This window comes from Pezoporus wallicus, unplaced genomic scaffold, assembly GCF_028554395.1.
Source record: "Pezoporus wallicus isolate ANWC-B61680 ecotype Strahan unplaced genomic scaffold, APGP_CSIRO_Pwel_v1 contig_13850, whole genome shotgun sequence".
NCBI classification, from domain to species: domain Eukaryota; kingdom Metazoa; phylum Chordata; class Aves; order Psittaciformes; family Psittacidae; genus Pezoporus; species Pezoporus wallicus.
Genome location: NW_026635243.1, coordinates 1,499,848 through 1,512,728, shown reverse-complemented (window position 1 = coordinate 1,512,728; position 12,881 = coordinate 1,499,848).

The window sequence follows — 12,881 nt, the reverse complement described above, 5'->3', positions numbered from 1 at the left end:
CTCTGGTGCAGCAGAATGAGCCGTCAGGAGCAGGATGGGCATAGGCAGTGCCCTGAGCACTCCATCACCTCCAGTTACACCAGCAAAGAGCTGCCTCTGCCAGGGGCCCCGCTGCGGGCCCAGACACCGCTGAGGTGACAGGCTCCAGTCCAGAGCCTGGCCTGGGGAAGCTCCAGAGTGGCTCTGGAATGGGGACATGAGCACACCCGGGCCCTGCTGCTGCATATCCATGTAATAAACAGAGCTGCTTAACTCACCCTGCTCTCTCTGCGTCCCGCCAGGCACTGCCACTCTCTGGGTGATCTCCAGATGGTTGTTACATGAGATTTCTTTTATTGTAAGGGACTTGAGATAACAAGAAATGAGTTAATATTTTCTTTTGTTAATACAACTTTTTTTTTTCTGAATCAACTGCAAGAGAGATTTTAAAGGAAGAAAATTAATTACTGGATGTTTTGTTCCCTGATTTACACATCAGTCTCACACTGTGTGATTTCATGCTGAGATTCTCCCTTGTCAGTGCGAGAGGATGATCTGGGGAGCAGCATTGCCCTGATGCGGAATCTCTGCCCATCCTGCACTGGGGTTGTGCAGATGGGGAGCGTTTCCCATCTCATGGCTCACCTCTGTGCTGGAGTGAATTAGAAACAATCCTTCCCCAAACAAAGGGACAACATCCTTGTGCAGGAAGAGCTTTGGGAAGGCTTTTGAGTAGTGGGAAGGGCTGTGCCACCTGCACCTCCCTCCCTGGGATCAGACTGCCCAGTAAGACCAGTTTCCCTGCTGGCACCAGTTTGGGCAACTCAGTGACTCTGCTGGAGGTGCTGGTGCAAGCACCGAGGCCCCAGCATCCTGCAGCGTGAGCCTAGGAAAGGGGCTGGATGTTTTAATGGAAACGCAGCTGAGGTTTCATGGGTTTGTTATGGGTTAAAATTCCAGATTTGAGGGTTTTGTCATGGAGCTTTGGCAAGGGAACGCCGTGCAGAGATCCTGATGCTTACCATGGGGACTCAGCACAGCCGCCCGTGGCGAGCAGCACTGCCCATGGACAGAGGACAGTTGTTGTTTGGAAGCTGCTCCATGGGAGGCAGTGGCTGTGGGGAAGGGCAGCGCTTCCTCCCCCAGCTCCCGAGGTTTGTGTGATTTCATGGGAACTTGCAGGAAAAGGGGATGTGTTTCCTGCAGCACTGGGAAGAGGAGCACAGGGTTTGATGGGGATTTCATGGGCCCCCAGGCGTGCAATGGGCCAGGAGCTGCTCATGGAGAGGAACCTGCATGAGGCAAACCTGGCTCTGGCTGCAGGTGCTGAAGCAGAGCACGTGCTGCATGTGGTGTGGGGACGAAGAACTCCCATTAGACTGTGCTGGAGCAGTGATGTCCGGGGAGCCAGGCCTGCAGCGGTGCCAGCAGCGGTGTCAGCAGCAGTGAGGGGTGAGCCAGAGGAAACCTCTGGAGCACTCTTGTACCCTGTGTGCCTATTCAGAGCTGTGGGGCTGGCAGAGCTGATCTGGGCCAGGGCTGTGGGTCGGGGGCTGATGGCTCATGTGCAGCCAACCCCATGTCTCTCTGTGCTGGAGCTCTTTTGATGCTGGCATTGCTAGACACTGGGGCAGTGTGACAGAGACCAGTTACACATCTCCCTTCCACCTTCTGTGGGCTTTCTTCATCTGCATCCCACTGCCAGTCCGTTTTTCCCATCCTTGCTCTTGTTTTCTAACATCCTAAGTGACTTCTTCTTTAGGTGATTAATCTGCCTTGTGAGCTTGCAGCCTGGAGTGCTGCGTGTTGCTGGGCTCTGACAGCCAGAGGCAGGTGATGCTCCAGCTCTGGCTCCAGAAACCCTTCCTCTTGCAGACTTCAGGGTGGGAAAGAATTCTGTCTCCACTTGGACTCTATTTATTGCACAGTGTGAGGCTGATGAGGGGTGACACCGCTCACACGAGCCCAGGTAATGCCTCGTACAGCAGCAAGTGACCCAGAAACACCCTGGAAAAGTGCAGCCGGGGAAGTAGCCCCGTGGAGCCAGGCGGGGCGGTTGCGGCGGTCGCTGTCTCCTGCGGCTCGGAGCCGCCACGATCGGGGGGAGGATTGTGCTCCCCAGCAGGTTGGTCCCTGGCAGCGACTGCGCAGTCGGGCCACAGGGATCTGCTGAGAACAGGAAATGCTTTTGTGCATTCGCAAGGAGCTCGATCGTGGCTCAGCCGCTTCACAAGCATCTCGGTGGTGGTGCTGTAAAACAGCCCTGGGGCTGCCTCCCCACACATGGCGCTCGTCGTGCCCCAGCTTTAAGATGCAGCCTTGCCATGTGCAGGGGGTGTCTGCACACACGTGCTGCTGGCTGGAGGCTCCCCGGGTCTGGGCCCTGCAGCAGCAGGAGGACACTGCAGCGCCTGGCCCTGCTTCCCATTCCCATCAGAACGGGGCCTTTTCCTTCCCTTCGGTAACATGTCAATTAGTTGTCCATGGAAAGCACTCCTTGCACTTTACATCCCATCGGCAGGCCCGGCAGACGGGTTTGCTGTGTTAACGACTTGCCCTGGGTGAAAGTTTGTCTGTGTCAACACATCCGTCCATGTCAACACTCCCAACAGCAGACGCTCCTATAGCTGGTAATGTGCACGGAAAGGGCATTCTGTGCTGGTGAAGGAACTCACAGCTCTCTCTCGGACAGTCTAAAGCAGAGTCATTTACAGAAGGCAAAGATAAAGCCTGGCTTGGGAGCCCGGGCGCAGCTCTCCTGAGGGACCTGCTGTCTGCAGCACAGCCTGCATCCAGCCCGCGGTGGGCAGAGTCCCTGGACCTGCACTGGAGGGGCTGCGCAGGGAGGGGTTAGCTGGGGACCGGTGCAGCAGCGCAGCAGTCGCTGGAGCTCAGTTCTGAATCATCGCTGCACATGGTGTGTTTCTATAAAAAGAAGCCAAGGACAGATTTGAAATTGTCAATGTCTTCTTTGTCCGGCTGAAAGGGAAGATTTTTCCAGTCCTTGCTGCCTACGCCAGGGAGGAGGAATGTGTTGGGGCTCCTGAAGACTGGACCTGGGTGTTTTATCTACGAACAATAGAGTGTAAAATTAGAGTGCAGAATGCACTGCACACCCTGAACAGGAAGATGTTCATGCACTGGTGAGGAAGTGTGGCTGCCAGGATCCCACCAGCATCACACCTTGCCCTCCTCTGGCAGAGGGTTATCACTGGCCTATAGCAGTGTCCCCTGCACCCACCGCTCTCCTGTGCAGGACCCTCCCAGTGAGAACCTGTGTGAGGCAGGGGCTTGTGGCTGCATTTCCCAGTGTGTGACCTATGAGGAGTCTCATTTATATTCATGAGGTTTGAGAGCATCTGAAAATCCCACCTGGACACATTCGTCTGTGTGCAGGAATGAGGCATTGGTTGGCATTAGAAAGGACCTCTCACTTCAGCCAAGGCTTCCAGCAAAGAGAGCGTGGACCTGTGTTGTTCTACAAGAGCTAGCTGCAAACCCATCTGATTTCACACTCAGATGGTAATGGGAAGGTGACCTGGGAAAGGCAGGATCGGGAATGGGGGAGGACGAGGCGGGCAGGCGGTGATGCTCAGATCCATCTCCCTTGATGGATCCCGGTGAGGAGAAGCTGCCCACGGGCCCCCGGCACGGCATGAACCTGTGCAGCCACGCTCGGCTGCTTCCTCCCCTTCCCCTGCCGAGCTGGCTCTGCGTGCGCTGGATGCACAATGCAGGGTGAGAGACAGGAGATGTGCCTGGTGCTGCCTGGTGCTGCCTGCTGGGCTGGGCACGGTGTCACCCCCGGGATGAACGCTGGGTGCCCCCCACACCCTCTGTGTGCCCTGGCACTGCCCCACTTGCCCCGTGCTGCAGCTCACATCAGGTTGCTCCAGGAAGGTGTCTGAAGTCAAATCAGTGCTGGCACTTTGGTATAAATACACGGGAGCTCTCCCCAGGGCGCTGTGACTTTTAAACTGGGGGCAAACAGGACACTCGGATGTGTAAGTGTTTATTTCCCCTGGTCTATTCCTGCAGCACCCGAGCCAGGCTTCTCCGAGCAGAGCCTTCAGCCTCTCTTCCTATTACAAATTCTGTGGGACAAATCAACATCTTCCCATTAGGAAGTGATGACAAACCAGTCCATTTGGGGTGATTAATTGACATCTTAAATTAATCACGAGCACTTCTCTTAATGCTGTGACTCAAGATATTAACTGTTCCACCAGTCGCATGAGAAAGAACAGAGACCATTACAAAGCCCATTTGTCAAACAGTCACTTACACAGCCATTGTGGTGGCTGAAAAAAGGTCAAGTGACTTTGTTATTGTTAAGTAGGGAGCAGACGAAACTCCTAATTCCTTACTATGTGTTTAATGTGCCAGTTAAGTAGTGGTAATTGGCAGCAGCTGTGCCCTGGAACCAATGGGTTCCTCCTGGAGCAGGGAGCCCTAATGTGCTAAATGGTGCAGGGCTGCTTTCGGGGGTTCTATAAAGCAGGAGCCAGGGAAGGGGAAGCCCTGGGAGCTGGAGGTGCTGCTCGGCCGCAGCACTGGGGTGCGATGGGGCGGCTGCAGGTAAGAGAGTGAGTTTGTGCTGAGGGGGAAATTCAGAGCTCAACGGACAAATCCAAGTGTGGCTTTGGTGGAGATGACAGTGGTGATGATCAGCTGATGGGGGTGTGATGCTGGTGCTGCAGCAACCTGGGGAGCTCAAACCTGGGAGCCTGCAGCTTATTCTCCTTGGGGAGGGGTTGTGCAGAGCTGAGCTGGGAGGTCTCACGCAGCATGGGCTCAAGGTGCTGTTCAGTGTGGGGCAGGATGCACAGCGGGGATCAGTGCTGCTGGAGGCAGACTGGGAATGCCACAAAAACTGAACCTCAGCAGCCTCCTGCCTGCAAAAGCATGGACTGGAGCTGCTTCCCCCAGAGCACCCAGCTGCAGCCTTCACCCCTCTGGTTTGCTGGGGTATCCCAGCACTGTGCCATGGCTGGGGGCTGGGTCTGGAACCTCTTGGTCTGTGTCCCTGGACCAGAGCCCTCTGCCCTGGGAGGACACCTCTCCATCCACTATGTCCTGGGGAGGAGCAGCGGGCTCAGTCACTGGTGCTTGTGCCCTGGTAAGAGCACAATGTCTGAGAGGGTGGTGGTGGCCCTGGTGGGGCTGGGGGCCATGAAGCACCCCTGGAGATGTGCTGGGCACCCTCTCTTATGGAGCATCTCAGCCTCGCTGGCAGCCGGTGCCTGGAGCGCCTTTGCTGGGAAGGATGCATCGAAGCTGCTATTGATGTCACCAGCTTCTGGGCCACCGAGCCCAGGCTGGCTGCTGCACTCTCTGCCAGCCTGGGAAGGGCCTTGAACAGCGTCAGCAGGATCCCTGTGCCTCCATTGCCCCCTCTTTAAAAATGGAGAACCTTAAGGAAAAGGGAGGGTCTTCCAGGGAATGCTGCATTTAATCGATGCCCTTGAAGGTCTTAGCTGAGGGTCTTAAAGTGTTATGGTGTTATCATTAATAAGGACAGCATTTAAAGTCAAAGAGCTGATAGGCACAATAGAATAGCAGCTGCTTTAATATTCTCCATTTCATTCTGGACCTAAAATCCCTGTCAGCCTCCAGTGAGGAACAAGGAGAATTTATGATGAAAAATCAAAGATGTCCATGGAAATCAAGGATGAGATCAGTGCCTGATGGATGGCTGGCACGCGAGCGCCCGTCACTGCCGAGGTGCTCTTGGCAGGGGATGGGAACTGCGTCTTCCTGCACAGAATTGCAATGGCACCCTCTTCCCTTGCAGCTTTTGTTTCAATACAGGTCTGCGTGGGGGGACTTTATCCTTGGCAGCTGTAGTCCCATTTGGGGGAAGGTGCAGCCTTTTCCACTGTCCTGCTGTTCATGAGCTGGCCCATGGCTGAGGCTGGGCTTTGCTGGGACCATGGTGGAGCCTCTTTCACCCTTGCATACAAGTCAGTGATGAGCAGATGTCAGCTGTGGTCCCTAAATGCTTCAGGGCTGGTGCAGTCCCTGAGCATGGAGCATTCACTGCTGCCCCTATGCCCCAGCCCTGGTCCAGCCCTGAGCAACTTGTATCTGCTGTAATTAAAGCTTTTGTGGTAATGCTAATTCTGTTCCACTTAATGGTATAGGAGATAAATGCCCAGTGCACAAAGGGAGTTTCTTGCTTCATAACCCCATGTAAAAGAAGATTCCTTTTAAATAGTTTATTAATGGCAGTGATAAACACTGTTTACCAGGAGTGCTTGGTGCCTGGGTGCCTGCGGGGGGCTGGTTTGGTGCTGGCTGGTGGGTCCAGCTGATAGGATGCTCCTGTGGCACCGGGCTGGGGACTGGTTGCTCCCTGTGCCACCCCGTGTGTCCTGGGCAGGGGTGACCGGTGCTGTGCTAGGCACCCGCAGCGGCTCCGCTGGCACTGCCGGGCCGGGCCGTGTGCTCGTAGCTAATTATCAACCAGCAAAGTTCATCAATAATCGCTGCTGTGGCGGCGGCTGATCGGTGGCTCGCCGTGGGTGGCACGGGTGTAAATCAGCCTGATTGATCGGTGGCCGCTGCAGCTTTCGCAGCAGTAATTTAAAGCAATTAGAACACCTCCCTTAGAAATTAACAAGGTAAATAATGCCCCCGCGGAGCCGGGCCTCGGGGGCGCTGTGGCCACGGCCGGGCTCTGGGTGGGAGCGCAGGGACGGGGCGGCAGCTCCCGGTGGGCTCCGCGCTGCGGTACCCGGGCAGTTCCCGTGCACACCGGTGTTTGCCGCATGGGGGGTGCTGCTGCTTGTGCAAAACCGGTTTGGGCAGGGCCGCACGTGTGGGAAATGGGGCAGAAAGCCTCGAGTTTCCCTGGGGCTGGAGCAGCCCGGGGGTGTTTGCAGGGAACCCCTGGGCGCTGCTGCCTGAGGGAGCTGTGTAGGCACAGGGCCCTGCTCCGTGCAGGAGGCTGCTTCCAGGGAATCAATGCACTGTGCTGGGACCAAACCCCAGCAGGGAACGTGGGAATGGTGCTCACCTCCTGCAGTGCTGGTCTTGGGAAGTGGCGGTGAAGCTTTGGGGTTAAACCTTAGACTCTTGGGCTTCCACCCCTGGAGTAAAAATACCTAAATATGGGGTTCTCCCTGTGATAGGAGTTGTGCTCAGTCCTACTGCTGCAGCTCTGGTTTTAATTGCACAGTCTATCAACCCTGCTACCGGGTATAAATAGAGGCTACTTCACCCATGAAGGGTGATTATCTTTTATGAGTGTGAAAGATCTATAACTCATGAGGTGCAATGGGAAGAAAGGCGAGAAGGGGAGTTGCTGCTTGGGTCAGATGGTCTGTTTAGGGTATGGGAAGGGCTTGCTCTTAATGAAACCCCGAATCTTCAGCATTCGAGACAGACTCATTTTGCACCAACTGCCAAAGCTTCACCTGAGTCCGGTGCACCCCGTGGATGCTCCTGGGCTGCTCCTCTTGGTGATGGTGTGGACGGATGCGCCACAACCATGGGTAACGATGTTCTGGCAGGGGATTTGGGCACCAGACACAAGGTCTGAGCTCCTTTTGGCACTGTACCTGTCTGCCAGCATTACCGGGCTGATTTAACTCCCCCCAGCTCCCTGTCGCTTGCTGTTTCCCAGGTCTGTGTGCTCTCGGCTTCTGCATGATGCTGACTGAGGCGCCTCTTGGTGCTCTCCTGGAGATAACCCTTGCTGTGGCATTGCCACATGCCCAGCTCTCAGAGCTCTGCGTGTTCTTGCACCCCAGAGCAGGGCGTGTGAAGTCAAGCGGGGCCTTGCGGCGTGTTTGTGCCACGGGATGTCCCTGGTGCGGAGCAGGGATGAGATCAGCGTGTGCTGTGCCAGGAATGCTCCGGGACTAGGGCTGTGGAGAGGGGCGGGATGCTGGGCAGGGGTGGTAGGAGCGGGTGGTGCTTGCCCCAGAGCCCTCCCCTGCGGGCAGGGTGTGCTCCGCAGCCCTGCTCCAGGCTCGGTAGCAAGCAGCTTTCCCCGGTGGGATTTCACAGCTCTGCGGGACGGCGCCGGCGGATCCAGCTGGGAAAGGCTCTGCCGCGCTTCTCCTCCTCGCACCTTCCCGGCTCCCTGCGGGGCCGGGGCTGCTGCTGCTGCTGGGTGCCGCTGCTGCCGGCCGGGTCTCCAGCGCCGGGGCCGGCGGGAAGCTCTGCGCTGTTTGGTGTCGGGAGCCGTGTTTGTCTGCGGCGCTTTGGCAGTGCTCGGGGGGATGTAAATGGTTGCTTCGTGTGTTGGCAAACACCTCCCCAGCCAAACATCCGCTTTGCTCCCAGGGCTGCGGGAGCTGGGCGGTCAGTGTGCGACTTGTGGGCATGGGCGTGCCTGGGTGGAAGCGCAGCTCCCCTTTCCTCTGGGTGTGGGAATGTCACTGGTCTTTGGTGCCCGCCTGGCTGCAAGCGTTGCTGATGCTTTGCAGAGATTTTCTTCCTTCCTTTTTCTGGAAGGCTGCTAAAGGTTTGATCTGTCCAGTATCTTCACTTATGCCTTGTAAAGTGTCTTGATCCCATGCAAGAAGTGCTGGATAACAGCAGGAAATGATCCATGCCCTGGGGGTAGCAGTACCGGTAAGCGGCCCTGGGACATGGGGATGGCAGGACCTGGAGCTGCTCGGCCTCTAGACAATGTGTTTAAATTTATCTTCATTAGGAGAGGCTACACTGCAGGGAGCCCAGGGGACACCGGTCCCAAACTGGAAAGAGGTTCCATAGGGCCAGGCTGGGTGCGCATGAGGAGGCAGATTGGGGCAGGGCAGGGCTGAGCTCATGCTGTGATGGGTGGATGTCCCTTCCTCTCTAGTCCAGTGCTGCTGATGGCACAGCAGAGCGCTGCCAGCCCTGGCCTCAGGAGAGGCTTGCTTCCAGGCTGGTCGAGCTATGGAGGGTGGAACATGCTCAGAATGAGCACCTTGTAAACCCATCAGAAGTCCAGCCCCAGAAGCACCCCAATGCCCGTTGGTAAATGTGTGCTGATCTCACTCTTCTTTCACTTGGTGTCTCTGGTTAGAGAGGATCATGGAAAGGAAGCAAATCCTCTGCCCGGGGAAGAGGGGGTTCATGGGATGCCATTTATTTTGAATAATCTACAGAAAGTCAAAGGAAGTTGTATGTTAAAAGTAATTTCATGGATTTAAGATGTAGTGTCCCATCTGCTTTAGTTCAGATGCTGAATAGAAAGGAATGAAGCATAATTTGTCAGGCTCTTGTAACTGCTGTGTTGCCATTAAAAGAATACGATCTTACAAAAAAGGTAGGATGCTAAATCCAGCAGAGTAATTAAGCTACTCATCTAATTGAAAGTTCTATGATTTATTGAGCCATAAACCCCAATTCTTTCCACTTACTGACCAGGACCTACGATATATGCTATTGCCTGATGGATTCTCATTTCCAGCTGGGCAATATGCTCCTTAAAAACAGTGTTAAAAATGTCACCAAGGAAGGCATCCTTCATACCAGGCAAGTGATTTAGCCCCATCTGAAGTGTGCAGCACATCAGAGTTATTCCTGCAAAGGACCACAGGATCCTGTAATGGGGGTGTGTGCCAGCCCCTGTGGGAGCAGAGCTCCTCGGGGTGGAAGGTGGAGGCCGGAGGTGATGGCAGGGGTGTTCAGCTGATGGTTTGCAGAGTTCACAGGGCAGGTTCACACGGACCATGGAAGGGTACAAACACTTCTGCTGGTCACCGGAGCCCGGCACCATGCTGGTGGGACAAAGGCAGTTTGTTTCTGGAGGGGAGGGATGCCCAGCCCTGGGGCACGGGTGACAGAGGTGCTCCTGTCTCGTGGACCTCATTGCCACCCTCTCTCCCAGGACCAGGGCTGAGCTGCACCCAGAGCTCATCCAGCACCACAGGGTGATTTCTTTGTTGCTCTGGCAGCATGTGGAGCGCTCTGCTCTCCTCCCTGTGCTGTGCTGCTGCTCTGGCTCTGCACAGGTCTGATCCTAGGTCCATCCAGTGTTTGCAGGTCCATCATGCACGAGAACTCACCCCAGTGTCAGAGTCCAGATAGAGCCGACCCAATGAATGGGAGAAAATGGAAATAAATAGAGGAAAATTAAGGAGTTGAGTGGTGATGTGCAATATCCTTCTCTCGGCCATTCCTCTGGACAGTGAGACTCTGGAGTTGTGTTCCTCCCAGTCACAAATGCAATGAACCCCACAGCACCCCCAGTCTCCTTGGCTAATGCAGTGCTGCTGGAAGGCTGCTCTTTGTACCTTTTTCCTGTCAATTAGGAATTTCTTAGGCCATCTTTTCTGTAACCTGTACAATTGCCTTAATTGACTTCCGCCTTAATTGGTAACAAATCATTTCACAGAGCCCTTGTAAGTCTTTCAAATCAATAAATTCAGCCTTCCTGTGGGACCGTGCGAGGCGCTGAGCGGGGCTGCGGGACCCGGGCGGGAGGTGCTGCCCAGCACATGTGGGCTTAGAAGTGCTGAGGGGTGCACGGTCCTGCCCCGTGTCCTGCTGGCTCTGTGAGCGGTGGGTGCTGAGCAGGGCAGGATCTCCATGGAGGAATGGGCACTGCAGAGAGCTGGCTGCCTGCACCACGGGAATGGGAGGGAGTGGGGCAAGGGATGGAGGTGAGGGAGCAGGAACGGGTTCTTCTGGCCAGCCTGGGATGGACACAGCAAGGGTTGTGTGTGGTGCTGCTTCTGCTTATGCATGGGACACTCATCCGATGCCCTTGTGTTGCTCTTTCCAGGTACAGAGTCTTGTAACACCTGATGCTGGCCACTGCTATTACTAGTGTTGGTCATGTTTAGTTGAGGGTTGATGCTGGTTTCCAAAACCACAGGGGAAGGTGTGGTCCATGCTGCCTTGGGTGAGGCTGGAGACTGAGAACAACATAGTCCTTGGGCCTGGTTTGGACCCCCTGCCATAAGTGCAATCTTTCCATTGATGCTGCTCCTGGCCTGTTACTTCTGGGGAGCAGCTGAGGTTGTCCTGGCCGGGGAGATGGAGGCATCTCATAGTCCAAACAGTGTAGGGATGAGGGAGTCTGGGAGGAAATGCCACTGGGCTGGGGACCTGCCATAAGAAAATGTCTTTTGATGCAGCTCGCAAGGCTCAGGCTGCTCAGCTTATCCTGAAACAGAGTGAGAGCTGATTTAATGGGGGCGTAAGCACTTCCACAGCGGTGGGGATTAACTGCTGGAAGGGAAGTCCAAGGAAAGTGGCAGATACTCCAAAGTGACATCTTCAGACCAAGATTAATGCTTCTCTGAACGGTGCCTTGTCCAAAGAAGCTATTTGGCTCAGTGCAGGGCAAGCTGGTTAAAGCAGAAAAGCCTGTGGTAGATTGGAAATGAGACAGTATGATCTACTGATGCCTTCTGGCATAAATTTCTAGGAGCCTGTGAAAGCAGATCTCGCATCAGTGTTCTCAAGCATTAGCTGGCTGGTGCCACGTAGGTGGCTGAGTTCACCCGATCATTGTTCTTCCCTGGACACTGAAGTCGTGCCCAATGCAGAGCACCTTAAATGATGGTGAGGAGATAATGCAGCGTCTGACAAAGTCAGGTGTGAAATCCTGCTGCACACTGTAAATCAAGGAAAAAGGATCTTGGAACACCGCTGCTCCCTTTGATGTACTTGTGGGGTGTGTAATTAGCTGTAATGGGAATATTTTATCTTTGCTGTTGAAAATCACAATGCGTTTGCCTGTGTGTATGTATGATTCCGGTTAGAGCCTTGGTTGTGCAAGCCATTCCTCTGGAAGCTACATCTGACCTCCCAGAGCACCCCGACAAACCAAACCTGGGGCTGCCTATAGGCAAATGGGAAGGTCCTTTGTGCCTGAGTGGGTTCTACTTCGGTGTCATGGACAGGAGAGTTGGGTTTGCAGGTAACAGACCCATCTGATCCCAGCCCCCATCCTGCCCATAACAGAGCTGTCCCCATGGAGCAGCTCAGCCCTTTGGGTTCTCCTAATGGGCACCACGCTTTAACATCAGGGCAGGACAGAGCCCCGTGACAGCGCATGAGGGGCTCACCCTTTGGGGATGTGCAAAGGGTGAGAGAGAAAACTGCTTCTGGTGTTGCCTCTTCCGAAGGGGATGAAATCCTTTGTAACTGGAGGTTCTTGAGGGAGCTCCCTTGGGAGCTGCGGTTAAATGGGGGGGGGTTATCCTGTGGTTCAGCTGAGAAGAGCCCAGCCCCAGCCCCTTGCCCCTTGGTGTGTCTGAGCAGCCAGCTCCAGGGCAGATCACTGCAGGTAATGAAGTTACCTGGGCTGGAGACGGGCTTTACTCACTCCTGGTGCCATTGGCTTCTCTGCTGCTTCCTTATTTATCCCATTTCTGAAGCAATTGCTCCAGATGAGCGTGTTCACACTGGCTGGGTGCTGGCGGCACCTTCCCTGTGCTGGGGTGTGCGAGGCACGGGCTGAGGTGCAGCGGCTGTGCAGGGTTAGTCACGCTCCTGGCGTGTTCTGGCTGGATGCTCAGCTCCCAGCACCTTAACTCTTTACTTGGCAGGGAACGGGGATCCCATGGGATGGCTGCTCCAGGTGCCTGTGGAGCTCCTGGTTTCCTCCTGCCCCTGTGGGGCTGGGGAAGGGCAGCAGGACTGTGTGCCCCATGTGTGTGCCTGTGGTCCCTGAGCCCAGTGAGGCAGAGGGTGTGCTGTGAACGTGGGCTGTGCCCAGCAGGGTGCTCCCATGGGGAGGAAATGCCGTAGTGTGACCTGGTTGAGGAGACACCCAGACCCCTTGGAGGGAGTTCTGAGGGCAGGCACCCCTGAGACACAGCCGAGAGAGCTCCTGGCTCTGGGCTTGCTCCCCAGCCACCTCCATCCTCGCATGGCCTCAGCTCTCCCCAACCTCCTGCCTGTGCTGAGCAGCTCAAGAGCAACGGCAGAGCAAGGCTTGAGCTGGAAAC